The sequence below is a fragment of the Podarcis filfolensis genome (assembly GCF_964270895.1).
Source record: "Podarcis filfolensis genome assembly, chromosome: 12".
NCBI lineage: Eukaryota > Metazoa > Chordata > Lepidosauria > Squamata > Lacertidae > Podarcis > Podarcis filfolensis.
The window spans coordinates 29738415-29753363 of NC_139614.1; positions in this window are offsets into that span (position 1 = coordinate 29738415).

The following is a 14949-nucleotide window of genomic DNA, read 5'->3' on the forward strand; positions in this document are numbered from 1 at the left end:
TGGTGGCAGAGAGAAGACCAGAATCAGAGGCAGAAGCTGAAGCCAGAGAGTGGGATGAAGGAGGCCAAGAGGCAGAGATGAGTCAAGCTGGTGAAGAATCACAGATGTCTTCCCCGCTTCTGCTATGACAAGCTCCCATCCCTGCTTGTCTCCAGAACCAGAAGAGACATGAAGAGGGTGGAGGAGAGGTTGGCTGCATACAGGTTCAGTCTCCAATTGCTTGGGGAAAGCCCTGGTGAGGAGGTGGGAATGTTCAGTCTTGGCAAATGATTTTCATGGAGGAAGACCACCGGGCATGAGCTGCTGTGCTCATTAGGCCTGACAATCCAAGTCTGTGGAGGTCAAGTTTTTGCTAATAAAGAGTTAACTCCACCTTTGAACCTTGTGAATACTGACCCACATGACACAGAACAACCTGCAAAGCCTATGGCTGCAAATGAAGGAGTGCAAAACATACGGCGAGGACCACTTTGACTGCGCCTGGCTGAGAGAATCAGACTGTGAATTGCTTTGGGTTAAAATCAGTGATAGGGAACCATTTTCAACCCAAGGCTCTTCTGGTCAGCCTCCCAAGGCTATATGCCAAGGGTGGAGGGGCCAGGGTAGACCGGTGAATGTAAATTTTACCTTTGTACAACAAGCTGCTTTCTACCCACATACCCCTCTCTAGGCAGAGAAGCAAAAGTTCTTGCTGAACAAAAACACTGGCAGAGCCAGCAAGGGAGGTGTGGCCTGGCTTAGACCCAAGTCACTTGATTCAATGCAGCCTTGCAAAACCTGTAGCAACACTAGCCAGTTGTCATGCGCTTGACAGCCTGAGCCTGTGTGGTGCAGTGGTCAGAGTGCCTGACTAGGACCTAGGAGATCAGGGTTCGAATCCCCACTTGCCCCTGAAGCTCACTTTGTGTGATTTTGGACCAGTCGTTGCCTCTCAGCCTAATCTACCTCACAGGGTGGTTGTGGGGGATTAAGTGAGATGGGGAAGAACCACATATGCCAACTTGAGACCCTTGGAGGAAAAGTTGGGGGTAGAAATGTAGTAACAACAACAACAATAATAATAAAAACTTCTCTGTTGTTGCAGCCTTGGGTGGTCAGCGGAAAAAACCTCAGAGGGATAAATGACGCTTTGGTAGGGCACAGTCCTATTGGGTCACACATTGCAGAAGCCTGATTTGGGTATTATAACTTTCCTTTCCCTTTTCTTACCATTTCTGCAACTTTTCTCATTCCATTGATAAATGAGCTCAGAAACATGCGCTACAGGAATAACATGCTCATTTTTCCTGTTAAAGTCAAAACCTTCCACAGATAAAAGGCAGCGTGCATGCAGCCAAATGTGTTAAAATTGTTCTCCCTGATCAAGGCTCAATTCACCTCTTGCTAGAGTCAAATAAGACCCAGCTTCACTCCCTCAATGACAGCCCAGCAATGTAGCACTTAGTCCCTCGAGCGCCAGATTCTGATTATCACAGCAATACTTTTCCTAGATCTTCCACAGCAGGCAGCTCTCGCCCCAGAAGGAGGAATGGCTGGAGAAGGTGGAGGGACCAACGGGTGACTTTTATTGCCTGCAAGCGAAGAAGTCAGATGGATACCAGAGCAAGCAAGAAGACCAATCCCCATCTGTGAAATGTGGAAGTCAAAAAAGGCAGACTCTCTGCCACTTCAGAAAGGAAAATAAGGAGGGCAGTTCTGCACATTTGCAACTAACGTGTTTTAACTCAAACTTTGGGCAGTTACAGGAAGGAGGACAAATGTTGCCCACCCACCCATGCCCCTTGTTTATTTTAAGGCGCTGGCTGCTTCATGACAACACCCGGCCAACACTTCTGTTCTCCAGGAACCCCTTGGAGCAAGGGCAGGAAGCAGCCATGTTCTGAAGCCAGTTAAGAGTGAGGGCATATTGCGGATCTTAAGACTGTGTAGCTAGAAGCGACTGGATGCATAAAAGCAGACTCCTTTTGGAAGCAAACATTGTCCACGTCCACCCACAAGCTTGATCCAAAGCTTTACTTACAGAACCTTCCTCAGAACAGAACAAAATACAGTAAAAAAATGTATCCAAACAGTTCCACAAGATCTTGTACATGCACAGCACAGGTTCAGCATCTTAGAAATAACTTTACTTCTTCCAGAAATCAAAACTGTGTCTCCACCCCCCCCCCATTCCAGCCTTCATGAGTCTTTATTCCAGCTCCAAGGGGCTAGGCAGCTCCAGAAGAGCACCCTTATCCCATCTTACTTCCACTCGGCTGGGAACAAAAGACCAAACATAACTCCCTTCAAAATGGTGATTTGCAATTCAATACCGTAATCACCTGATCTAAGGTTAAAGACCACATCAGAACTAGCAAAGAACAGCAGTTACCGTATATTTCCATGCATAAGACGCCCCCATGTATTAGAGGACACCTTTTTGAGCCCCAAATTAAGAAATAAATATTTTAAACACCAAACAGAACAACTTTGATATTTTATTAAATATTCAAAACACCAGTATATTTAGTACCGTATATTTAAACATCAAACAGTGAGGCAAACTGTGTAATGCTGGCTGCTCCTGTCAGTTCAGTGTAACTCCACTGCAGCTGCAGCTCCAGCTCTCCCACCTTTGTGTTGCACTTTTGTCTCAGTATTTACGGCATGTACCGTATTTACTCCACAAGCGCCGGCAGATGCAAATGCTGATCGAGGAGCTGCGACTGCCAGAGCTGCCTGAGTGAGTGCGCTTGCAGAATGGGGGGTCTGGCTAGCCAGGACGCAGCTGAGGGTGGAAGGAACAATGTCCAGAGTAGGGGCTGCTGGGGGGGGAGTACCAGACCAGGGTTGTTGTGAGGCCAATAGTGAGGGAAGACTGGGGGGGGGAGAATATGGATGGCAGCAGAATTGCGACATTCTGTGTATAAGACGACCCCCAATTTTAAACTTAAAAAAATTGGGGGGAAATATCACCTTATACACAGAAAAATACGGTAATTATTAACCCATATAGGAGCTCAGAGAGTTTAATATAGCCCTATGGAAAATCCCAGTGTTAAAGCCTTCAGTAAAATCAAGGCATTCTCCATTTCAGTGTGAATTCAACCACCATACTCAACAGGGCAATGCTCTCTTTTTTAAAAAAGCATTGTTAAAAGGCAGCATCATAATTCCACTCCCAAAACACAAATAAAGTCAAGATACCAAGGGTGCCTGTGGAGCAGCAATGGCAAAAATTTCTGGGCAGTGAAGAAGAAGAAGAAAAAGAAGAGGAAAAAGAAAAAGAAGAGGAGTTTGGATATGATATCCCGCTTTATCACTACCCAAAGGAGTCTCAAAGCAGCTAACAATCTCCTTTCCCTTCCTCCCCCACAACAAACACTCTGTGAGGTGAGTGGGGCTGAGAGACTTCAGAGAAGTGTGACTGGCCCAAGTTCACCCAGCAGCTGCATGTGGAGGAGCGGGGAAGCGAACCCGGTTCCCCAGATTACGAGTCTACCGCTCTTAACCACTACACCACACTGGCTCTCCAAAAAGACAAAAAGAGTAATGAAACCAGAGCCACATGTGAGCAACAGCACCAGGGGAACTTGGTGGCCAGCTCCACCTTCTCAGGTATGATGACATGCTAGATGTCCTTGATGGTCAGTAAGTCAGGGTGGTCATGCCCATTTTTGATCACACTCACCATTGGGCTTGCAGCTTCCAGAGGAGTTGAAGTGGGGCAAAACAGGCATCAAGCAAGCCACTTCTGGTTTTGCATGACATGAAAACTAGACCACTGTATGATGAAGTGTCTTCAGTTGAGTGCATTAATTTAGATACACACACACACACACACACACACACACACACACACACACACTTATAGTTCGGAAAAGCAAAGTCTGCGTTCCAAAGCTACCTAGAAACAAACAACTCAGCAGTAGCTGTTGAGGTCATGTATAAAAAGGCTGCACCCCCAAAGGCCATTTACATGGAAGAAAGTCCCATTGAATTGAATGGGACTTACTTCTGAGCGGAGATGTATAACATTGCACTGTAATTTTACCTCAGGCTCCAGCTTCGTGGGCTTCCTTCACCGGAAAGCTGATGTGAAAAAGATTGAAGTGCAAAATATACAATGCATCTTTGTTTGGGGTTTTTGTTTTTTTGAACATCTCACATAGTTAATTTATCAGATACGAGAGGTCTTCTCTAGCAGTACTCTGTGGAATGCCACACTTTTAATTACTCATGCACACTTGTACAAGAAAATACCTTACAGCAAAATTACAAGGAGAGGCTTGTGAGGAGCGAGCAAATAATACATTGCAGAAAAGCAATGAATTGGGTGGTCCTCCTAAAGAGATAATTAGATTTCAAAAATTGCTGTGTGACTAAAGTGAAGTTTGTCATTAAAATCCAATTAGTGGGATTCTTTATGTTGGTCACCCTAGGGACGATTAATTGACAGGTTCCCCAAGGCAAAGAGAAGTTGACAACAAACATTATTATCATAGCATTGGATCTACACTGAGTTGGTCATGCTGTAATCCTATTGATGTCAACGGCACTTAAGCTGGTCAGCTAAATTGTCCCACTTATCTGGACATGTAACTGTTAAGGGCCAAGGGCACTGCTGGGGTGGGGAAGGATATCAGTTTAGGTCAGTGTTCTCCTGGGCAGATTTAGAGTCCCCACAGAAAAATTAGTCTTTACAGGAATAAATCAATAAGGGTAAGCAGGAATGATTTTAAGCTTCTTCTGAAAGTCAATAATGAAGGAGGCAGGTGCACCTTACCAGGGAGGGCATTCTACAATTGGGGAACCACCACCGAAAAGACCCTATCATGGGTCAACATCAACCAGCAACTGACCACAATTTACTCCTGAGGAGACAGGAGTGGAAGCTCTGGAGAAGGAAAAACACTGAAGCAGCCACACCAGGAGAGGAAGCCAGCTGAAAAACTTTGCTTATCAGTTAAAGTTCCCTGGGTGATAGGCAGAAGCAGGAACGTGAAGAAGCAACATCAGCGTACCTTGCAGCAGGCTAGATTTGACTTTCTTCAACGCTATAGTCAGGCGCAGTCAATGGGACTTCTGCAATGTACCTCCTTTGATGTGTCAGTTCATGTGGGGCCTTCTTCTTCTTTGGTAGCCGAGTGAGATTGTCTTCCATGAACACAGTTTTAACAGTGAGTCCATAAGTGACTATGCAGGCCAATTCTGGATCCACACGCCCTTCCACAGTGGGGACATAGGTTTCCGGGCAGGAGTTGATCATGGTGAGGGTTTGCCAAGCGTGACTTCCTCTTAGCATGTTTCTCCCTTGCGTCCTGAGTTCAAGCGTCTTCAAAACCCATGACAGCTTTGGTAAAGGCTGTTCTCCAATTGGAGCGCTCACAGGCCTGTGTTTCCCAGTTGTCAGTGTTTATACTACTCTTTTTTAGACTTGAGACAGTCTTTAAACCTCTTTTGTTGACCACCAGCATTATGCTTACCATTTTTAAGTTCAGAATAGAGTAGTTGTTTTGGAAAACGATAAACAGGCATCCGCACAACATGAGCAGTCCAGTGAAATTGATGTTGAAGAATCATTGCTTCAACACTGGTGATCTTTGCTTCTTCCAGTACACTGGCATTAATTCACCTGTCTTCCCAAGTGATGTGTAAAAATTTTCAGAGACACCGTTGATGGAATCTTTTGAGGAGTTGGAGATGGCGTTTAAAAGTGGTCCATGTTTCACAAGCATACAGTAGGGTTGGTAGTACAGTAAGGTTGTGGGGTACAGCACAGTGTACATATAGAAACAGATATAGACATATTCTCCTGTTTAATGAGACATGCTATCGCTTTGGTGAGAGCTTGAACATGTTTTCTCAAAGAAAATTTAGGAATGGCAAGAGATTAGAAGAGGCTGGCTAGTCATACACGTACCCTTGGGGGGGGAATATTAGTGTGTATTATTAGCCCTTCCGTGTTATATGCTTAGATTTGGCAAAGACTGTCCCCCAAATTTCTGCCTCAATCTTGTGTTGTGACTGTGTAAGATGGGGAATAACCGTCATAGAACCTGTTGTCATTCAGGGATAGAAGTCTATGAGACTAGCAGCTTTCTCAAAACACTCTCAGGAAAAGCTGAGATTTTTACTCTCCATAAGAACATAAGGCAAGCCTGCTGGATGAGACCAATGGCCCACGTAGTCCAGCAACCTGTTCTCACAGTGGCCAACCAGATGCCCATGGGAAACCTGCACTCTGCTCACCTGTGATTCCCAGAAACTGGGATTCAGAGGCATAATACCTCTGACAATAGCCTGGAATGTTGGCACACCTGGAGGCGTTTCCTGCTAGCCCTTCCTGTTGGTCTCCCTTTTCCCAGGTGAACTTCACCTTCTTCTGAACTTTATAAGCCATCACAGGTCAGGGAGAAAGTCAGTTCGGCTGATATGGAACTTACCTTATTTGCACTTCCTGAAACAATACACAACCCAAAACACAGCACTCCTTTGAAATGTGCGCTTACCTAATTTTTACGTTGCGGCTCTCCAACCTCAAAATGTGTCTATTAGACAAAAGAGTGCAGAAAAACCACATTTCAGTGATAATAACATACGAAACCACATTATATCAGGTAAAAATGCTTGCTGAAATGTACACTTTGGGAGAAACACTGATTTTCATTCGGATCTTTAAAATAGATACAGTATGGAAGTGAGAGCTGGACCATAAAGAAGGCTGATCACCGAAGAATTGATGCTTTTGAATTATGGTGCTGGAGGAGACTCTTGAGAGTCCCATGGACTGCAAGAAGATCAAACGTATCCATTCTGAAGGAAATAAGCCCTGAGTGCTCACTGGAAGGACAGATCCTGAAGCTGAGGCTCCAGTACTTTGGCCACCTCATGAGAAGAGAAGACTCCCTGGAAAAGACCCTGATGTTGGGAAAGATGGAGGGCACAAGGAGAAGGGGACGACAGAGGATGAGACAGTTGGACAGTGTTCTCGAAGCTATGAACATGAGTTTGACCAAACTGCGGGAGGCAGTGGAAGACAGGAGTGCCTGGCATGCTCTGGTCCATGGGGTCACGAAGAGCCGGACACGACTAAACAACATAAATTGAAAAGTGTTTTGAAATGTGGCAAACTGTAGATTGGGGGTGGGACTTAGAAACTGCAAACAATGGATTTCTCCATCCCTAGCACGCAGTGCTGCTGCCATGACGTGATGTGAAGGGTGAGGCTTCTTAGCAATATCCGGTTGCCTTTTTTAATTTATCAAAAAAATTAAAAAATCAATTAGGCTGCACTCCTAAACCAACTTACCTGAGAGTAAGGGCTCACTCACACCTTTATTTGCCCCATATAGTAATCAGATTGTATACCAATTAATTCCCCCGGGGTCCAAGAGCTTTTCTCATTTTTCTGTGACTGTGGCTTAGGAAAATCTGATTTTGCCCACTGTATCGAGAGCTCGGTAAGCAAAACCTCTCTTCAGATTTCCCATGCATCTGATAAGACCCATTTCAGCAGGCAATTTTTCACAAGGCAACGAGGAAAGCTCTTGGACCCGGGGGAATTAATCAGTTCATGATATGATCAAAATACAGGTCAAGAAAACGGGTGTATGACCCCTCAGTTTCTCTGAACTCAATGGGGCTTCCTTTTAAGTAGCCATGGGTACGGCTGGGCTGCTAAGTAACTAATTGAGCTATTAGCTGTATGTCATAAAGCATTAAATTAGCCCTGGGGTTGATTTGGTCTAAAGGGTGCATTTTAGCTTTCATTGTGAAAACACCCTTAGCTATTTTAGATACTAGCTCTTCAGATTATCGTGACTGTGGCTCAAGGAAGAGTATTGGACATCTATCCACCAGTCCTGTCCCTCCTGATGTTATTGATGGAGCCAATTCCATGGCTAGCCGTAAATTGAAACCACCATGTGCACATTCTGTGTGATATCTTTTTGAAACAATATGCATCCTTACCCTTTTGCTGTAATTCAGCGAGTGAACGATTGCCAAGCCCACTTCAGTCCCCTGTCTGGGTCAATAGATGCAGTTGCCATCAATCCATTGCTTGCAGTTTCTTCCCGAACTGCAGCACATCTGGCTAAGTCGGAATAAATAAATAAAAGCCGGTGACATGTTTTTCTGCTTCCTGCTCACTTTTAATTTAATTTATGAAAATGATTTGAATTACGGAGCAAGGAAACCATTCTCACCCTTAGTACCATCCCCGTCTCTTCTGACTTTGAAATTACATTACTTTTTCTTTCTTTTTTAATCCTGTCTAGTGTCCCTTTTCACGGTTGAATGCCACACATTAAAAATATATTTTTTTCTGGACATTTTAATAGAAATGCTAGTTGCGTGCATTCATAGAGGCAATGAACCAAGACCTTTTCTGATCATCGGCTTGTTTCAGCTGCCCTACCCAGGATGGGAGGAATCCAACAGGCCTCGCTGCTAGAGAACCGCAAGTTGCATCAATAGAATCCATGACTTCGTTCACTTGGCTTTCCAACGTGGAGGTCACCCACAGTTCTGCGCCACAGTTTAAGAAGGATATTGGCAAGCTGGAATGTGGGCAGAGGAGGGCAAACAAGATGATCAAGGGTCTGGAAGCCAAGCCGTATGAGGAACGGTCGAAGGAGCTGGATATGTTTAGCCTGGAAATGAGGAGACTGAGAGGAGATATGATACCCATCTCAAGGGCTGTCATGTGGAAAAGGGAACAAGCTTGTTTTCTCCTGCTCTGGAGAGTAGGACTCGAACCAAGAGCTTCAAGTTACATGAAAGGAGGGTCCGACTAAACATGAGGAAGAACTTTCTGACAGTAAGAGCTGTTCGACAGGCTGCCCTTTCCCACTCTTCCCAGATGGCTGCTGCTGAAGAGAATAGACATTGAAGCAGGAGCCCTACTCGAGCCACCTTGATAGGGGCACAGACTACGCAGCAGGGGTGAGGAACCTTAGGGCCCCAACCCAGCCCTCCAGGCCTCTCTGTTTGACCCTTGGGGTTCTTTCCATGCCACCCCATGCTGGTGATTTTGCCTGGCTGGAATGGGCGATTCAACTGGGGTGATGCTTTTTTGCTTGTTTGCTTGGATGGAGGGACGAGTGTGCTTGTGTGTGTGTAGAATGCTCTGCCTTTTGCATAGCTGGAATGGAGCCTTCCTGGACAAAGGTACGTTGCTCTGTCCATTTTTGCCTCTAGTCAGCCTCACCCCTGGAAGGTTGTCCATGAGAGCTTGTGTCCCTCTGGCTTGGAAAGGCAATACAGCAGAGCTGGTCTGAATGGCTCCTTCTCCCCAAGGAGCCTGCCCAACGTGTACACACTGGAGATCTGAAATCAACATTTCGAGTACATTAATCTCGGGGTTCCTTCCAACTCTACAATTCTATGGTTTCATTATTCTGACTCCAATATTTGGCATCTTCTAGATACAAGTTGGCGCTGCAACAAAAAGCTGCAGTGTAACTTTTCCTCCCAGCAGGAGTGCTGCTGTTTGAGAATCCCACCAGCCAGACCATAAAGAGCTCAAGCAGGGTATTCAACTCCCCTCCCTCTTCCCCTAAACCAGTTCCCCATTTTACTTTTATTATTTGTTTGTTTGTTTCAAATTTGTGACCAGCTCTTCCTCCTCACCAAAGGGAGTGAAAGGCAGCTCTTGACAACAGATAAGTAGCAAAAAAAAAGGATACATGACATTTAAAAAAAAATGTTTTGAAATGTTCTGTACGGTGTTTTGTTCCTTCTTTGTGTCACTCTTTACAGAATTGTAAAAAAAAAAAAGAAAACAGTTGAGGCAGTGAAAGCACATCTGAATAAAGAGCAATGACCGATTTTCAAGACTTGCATCATTTAATGTAAAAGTCCTTTCTTATTTTGACTTGGACAAGGATGTGATTTACAAAGCCCTCTTAATTGCACGGCATTGCTATAATCCTCTACCGCCATCTTGTGGCAATGTTTAATATCATGTAGTAATATCCGTCCACCAGACAACAGGATAACATGAAGACGTACAGATCTAGATGTAGCTGGTGTGGCGCGGAATAACTTTGATTTTAATACACACACATACACACAATTGTTTTGAAACATTTATGTTTTAAACTATTATCAACAGCCCAGAAGCCTGACAGTCAAAGACACACACTGAAATTGTCTATCAGAGTTCGAGCCCAATTACTCAGAGCCTGAAAAGGAAACTCTCAAGCATTCTCAAGTACAGTATTTTTAAAAATAGTAAATGCTGTTATACCTGTGCTCTGAACAAAGAAACCTCAGCCAGTCTTTAATTCTGAACAATACAGCCCCTCCCCATCCCAAAAAGTTTACAGAGGTTAAGGTTGGCATCCGTCTTTCTCAGGAAACAATGAAAGAATGCAGCTTTGGGGGTGAGGTCAAGCTGTTGGAAGGTTGCAGCGCCTGCTGCGGCTGTAGAGACTGATGCAGGAAAAACATGTTTTATTGCAGCTGGGGCAGATGAAGGCGTTTGGTTGTGCTGCTGCAAATACACCACGGCATTCCTTCTCTCTGCACTCCTCCCAGCGGTCATTTCTCTTCTGGCCACTGCTATGGATACAAGACTTGACTGCCTGTCTCCAGTCACCTAAGGTACCACTGTTCAGAGTCCACTTATAAAACACAGTGTTCATTAATAAAGTAGTAACATAAATCTCCATTGCTACATATTGGGTGTATATTTTAGCAGTTGAATGTACAGCTTTATGGCCATGCTGTAGTGTAGTGCTTATGCGACTGTGAATAAGAGGTGGCTGGGCTCATTGTCTCGGGGTTTGGGGGGGAAGAGGTGACAAAACTGATTTCCAGTAAGTGTCCCCCCCTTATTTCCATAACAAGTCCTTGAGTCTGTACTCTGAATAGTGACACCAGGGACCTAGAAGGTGCAGGGCTTGTCAGTCCATCTCCTGCACAGTCTCATCAGGGCTGACCTTAAGGCAATTGGAGCAATTTGGCCAAATTGGGCCCCGCGTGCTGCTCCTAAGGGGACCCCCGCACCAGGGCAATCTAGATGAATTTTATTTATATCTATAAGATTTTGCAGACTTTGGCTGTGAACTGGGGCCCTACCAAAAGAAAAATCAATTTGTGCCCCACTGCTTCAAATTGGGCCCCACTGGCCAGCCCCGAGTCTCATAGTTGCTGGGCCTGAGTTGCCCTGCCCTTGCATGAAGTCTTGGATTTACAGTTTTGGGAGAGGGGATACTGCCCGCTGGGGAGCGGGAGGGCTGGCGAGGACCCCTAGATTTAGAGGCCCTAGGCTTCAGCCTACTTAGCCTATACGTAAATCCAGCACTGCCCCTAATCTAGTATTGTATCTTTTTTGTGGCAGCGCTTTGTATGCAGTACATTTGGTTGATGTTAAAACCAAGGGCTTTTCAGGTTGATGCACAGGATGCTAACAGGATCTAGAGAAGGAAGTGTGACAGATGCCCCGGGTCTCTCTACCTCCGTCTGAGCAAATGACACATGAAATTGAACAGGTCCCAAACCTCATTGCTGGGATAGTAAACTTTCCTCAGCCAGATTCAAATCCAGCTCTCTCTGTTACACACAAGCAGCCCAAGAAACGCTTAGCTTTCTTATAACTAAGCCTTAAAAGCTTTTACAGTATCTGTGGTAAGCAATAAATCTTTAGAACGAACAACACTTACCTCACCATCCAACGTAAAGAATAATTGGCAATTAAAATTGGCAATTAAAACTAGCCAATAAAGAACACCATGACCTAGCAGAAACCCAACTTTTTAGGGACATCGTGACCTAATGAAATTCCGGTCCTGTGAGCAGTCTGGCCACCTCATTCTGCACTAGAGACAGCTTTTGGACCAGATCCAAGGGCAGCTACATGTAAAATGTGTTGTAGTAATCAAGGCATGAGGTTACTGGTGCATGGACCACTGTGGTAAGGCTATCCCAGTCCAGGAACAGTAACAGCTTTTTGATACTATAATTATTTGCGACTATTTCCAGTATTTTTTACTTGCTACATTTATTGTTCAATTGATACATTGTGTGCCATTTTGAACCACCCCACTTCCTCTTTTCTCCCATTCTGACACCATCCTGGGAAAAAAACAATGTAAATAGGTCAGAAATCAAATCGTTATAACAAAAGAAGAAAAACGCTTTGCAAAACTGCATAGAAAAGTTTTCTGCTCTACAGCACCATCTGGTGTTGCATGTTTATAACGCATTCAAAATGCTGTTTATTGACTAACGTAAGCTGAGTCCACACTTACATGAAGAAGAAAGAAAAGCTACTTTATTTTGTCTTAAAATAAAGGCATTTCTACCCCACTATTCCTGCGTAATTCAAATAATCTTAGAGCAGAGCGAAAAACAAAGCCTAAAATGGTATTAAACACAAAAAGCCTAATTTTTTTTAAAAAAAAAATCATGTATCAGATTGTCAGAAAAATTATTCCATGGAGAAATCCTAAAAGCATGACAAAAGCCCTTCTAGGATGTTAGCAAGAGAATTAATTTCTCATAGAGAACATTGTAGAAGACCAGCAGGTTCACACATTCAGTTTTTGAGATTTGAAGGCAAGATTTTTAGCTGGACTTGGCTTCACCTCAGGCGTTAATGGAATCTGACAGTTTTGCTCACGGAAGCTTCCCGCACTGAAGATGTTATTATATCATCACACCATATATGGGCAGAGGCCTCCTAAACCACCCTGCTATGTTGACATCATTGTGTCACACTGTCACAGAAAGCCTTTGGACAGGCCTACTCTGTCAGGGGAGCCTCTGGAGCCTTTGGAAAGTTCTAGTTTTTAGCCAAATCAGCCAATGGAAGTGGGGTACCCAAAATTCGAACAGTCCCTGGGCACCATAGCAGAATTTGTGGAGCAGGAGAGGGCTGTGGCCTTGGTGTCCTGCTCGTGGGCCTCTCCTAGGCATCTGGTTGGCCACTGTAGGAAACCAAACACTGGGTCTTTTAGCCTTGGGTCTCATCCAGCAGAGCTTTTCTTATATTCTTAGGACATCCAAAAGAGATGGAGAAATCCAGGTTCACTAAACTCTCACTAGACCATCTTAGGAATTTCCCCTGATGTCTGGCTCCAGCTGCCTTCGGAAGCATAAGCCAAGGCTTCAGCTGTGGCACAAACCTTCATGTACATAAAATGGAGCCTTTTCTAAACGACTGCATTAAGCCAATATTTGCGTGCTTACTATATATAGCTCATCGGTACTGAAAATACATCTCTTTTCATAGCGCAGGTGCTTAGGCAATTAGAAGCACGTTACCCAGAATCAAGCCATGGCGTGGAGGAGATGGGAACGAACAAAGCCTTTTTAAAATGGCTGACGCCGCTCTTTCTCCCTCCCCGCCAGATTTCCTAGCTGTTCTGCTCTCAACGCTTCTGAAGTCTGAACTTACAGAGGCCGAGGGCTTCCGCGAGGCGAGAGAGAGGTGCAGATTTTTGTCAGAAAAGGAAATGGAAGAGCTGTTACTCAACCTGTGCTGCGAGATCGCTAAATCTCCCAGCTTGTTTTATAGTGGAGGAGCAGCCAAGCAGGAAATTGCTAATGCAAAGTATTGGGGGGAGACTCGCGTGACAAGGGGATGCTGGAGAAGGGGAGAGGAAGCAGGAGACTTTGAACAAGGAACTTCATCATCCCCATACACAATGAAGAAGGGAACTGGAAGAAGACAGCGCACACAAGGGATGGGAAGGGACCACGGGGGCAGGGAAAAGCATCCATTCCAAAATAATGCTTCTTGACCCTGTTCTTGTATATCCCACTACGCTTTGGAGAAGTTTAATCATCTAATGAGACCGAATGGTGTTGTATCTCTGTAACTATCTGCTGCATTGTATTAAGGAAAGAGGAGAAATTTGTTGAGTCTGCAATTTAAAGCAAACCAGCTTAATTCACTGGCCAGGACTACATAGTAATCAGAATGCATTTATCAATCAGATCACACGTTTTTCTGAACATTGCGATGCAGTTTTGATTCTGTGCCCCCACTCCCCAAAAGCACAGGAAAATGCATACTTTGAGAGGAAAGGTGTAGAATTTAAATGCAAACTTTTCATGTTTAAAAAGCAAATCTGTGGGGTGGAAATGGGACATGATGAAGCTGTGAGTGTACACATCTGAACAAACTGATTCAGAATGGGAAAAGGCCAATCTGTTTGTGCTGTGCATATTAGACTTACCACACTGCTTCTTAGTCTGAAATCTGAAAGTGATGGCAAATTCTTAGAATTTTATTTTATACTAAACCAAATTTGTAGATAGTTCACCATTCAACCCTAAATAATCTAAATGACATTTATTTATGTAAAGAAGACAGGCTTAGAAATGATTTCAAGAGGTGTGAGGGATAGTGGGTGCTCCCCTAAAATATTTCCTTCTACACCAGTCTCTCTGCCTCTGCTTTCCAATCAAGAGTATACAGTATTTGTATTCAGCGTGCAATGCAAAATCCTTGCTCCCTTTAACAATGGTCTCTGTAAGGTGACCTGTCAAAAATGGAAAAACCCCATGCTACCTTCTCTTGCTTCCTGATTGGTTAAAGTTTGGGAAATGGATGGGTGACTTTATTAGATTTAGAGGAGGCCGACAAAAAGGCAATCAGGTCATTGAAAAATAGAGTTTATTTGTATTTTATTGGGACAATAAAGCACAAGATCAAATTAATCTAAGTTCTTTACACAGAAGACACAGCTATAGTATAACATAGTATGATAGAATATAATCCACCTTGTTCTTGCAAAATCTTTCCATAAACTTAGAGTAATTGAAATATAAACATAACTTTTTCCTAGTCTCTTTGTACTCATAAAAAACAGAACAATCACACCATTCCATATAAATGAAGATGAGCTATTAGATTGTTCCCGTAAATCTGTAAGTGGTTTTGTAAGTTTATATGATTATTTTATCTGTGGATCTGCTGTATATCTTTCTGCTTATAACAATATTTTGTATATT